This window comes from Gavialis gangeticus, unplaced genomic scaffold (genome assembly GCF_001723915.1).
Source record: "Gavialis gangeticus isolate Ggan-Ray unplaced genomic scaffold, GavGan_comp1, whole genome shotgun sequence".
NCBI classification, from domain to species: Eukaryota; Metazoa; Chordata; order Crocodylia; family Gavialidae; genus Gavialis; species Gavialis gangeticus.
This window is the reverse complement of record NW_017729033.1, coordinates 87,150,312-87,151,444: the sequence shown is the minus strand read 5'-3', so window position 1 is coordinate 87,151,444 and position 1,133 is coordinate 87,150,312. Positions and strand designations below refer to the sequence as shown.

At 42.8% G+C, this 1,133-nt stretch overlaps 1 pseudogene; it reads left to right on the top strand.

Annotated features, from left to right (window-relative positions):
* The first annotated feature begins 386 nt into the window (after positions 1–386).
* LOC109303670 lies at positions 387–877 on the top strand (annotated as a pseudogene).
* Positions 878–1,133: the final 256 nt, after the last annotated feature.

Genomic DNA, 1,133 nt, shown 5'->3' with positions numbered 1-1,133 from the left:
TGGTGCAAGTCAAATTGTCATCACCGAGCTGTAGATATGTTGCCCTCACATGGAGCACCTTACACTTCTGAGTGTTGAACTTCATCTGGTTCCAGTCTGCCCAACTCTCCAGCCTGTCCAGGACTGCCTGTATCTGCAACCTATCTTCTAGCATGACCACGCTGCCCCATAACTTGATGTCATTCGCAAACTTGGCCAGTGAGCTTTTCACTCCCACATCCAAATCATTGATAAAGATGTTGAAAAGCCCTGGTCCAAACACGGACCCCTGAGGGACACCACTGGCCACTTCTCACCAGGATGACACAGATCCATTCATGAGAACTCTCTACCTGTCCAGAGCTGCTGTCCAGTGCAAAGAAGAGGGAGCCCTTAGCGTGTAGAGTATGATGTTCTTTGCCCTCCAGCACAACTGTGGACAAGTGGAGTGAATTGCTGGCAGCTGCCAGAGCAAAGAGGAGAAGAAAGTGAAGATGAAGGGAACACTTGTTAAAGATCTGAAAACAAGATTGAGCTATTTCCTGCAAAATTCTTCCACTCGCAAAACAAAGCCCAAGAAAAAGTGAAGACAACATGCTTACTTCAGGCCTTCTCCTGAAGAAGCCCAGCTGTGTTCAGCTTTTGATGAACTTCTAGCTAATAAATATGGTCTTGCAGCCTTCTGATCTTTTTTGAATTCAGAGTTCTGTGAAAAAATGTTGATTTCTGGCTAGCATGTGAACACTTCAAGAAAACAAAGTCACCACAGAAGCTGATGTCCAAGGCAAAAAAGATCTACAATGACTTCATTGAAAAGGAGGCTCCCAAGTTGATAAACATAGACTTTCAGACCAAGAACCTGATTGCCCAGTTCAAAGATAACCCTTACCCAACGTGACATAACTTTAAGATGCTTAGAAGCTACTTAGCACATTTTAACATTCTTTAGTGCATGGAAACTCTCATTTTAAGTGCCTTTAGAATGGTTTAAAGGTAACTTGTAACATCACTCTAATCAACACTCACAAGTGCTCAGCAATATGAAAGAAGTTTGCACAATATGTTTTTCACCAATAGCAGGAAAAAGGTTTTTCATAGATTCATATGATTCATAGATTAAGGGTCGGAAGGGACCTAGTAGATCTTCTAGCCCG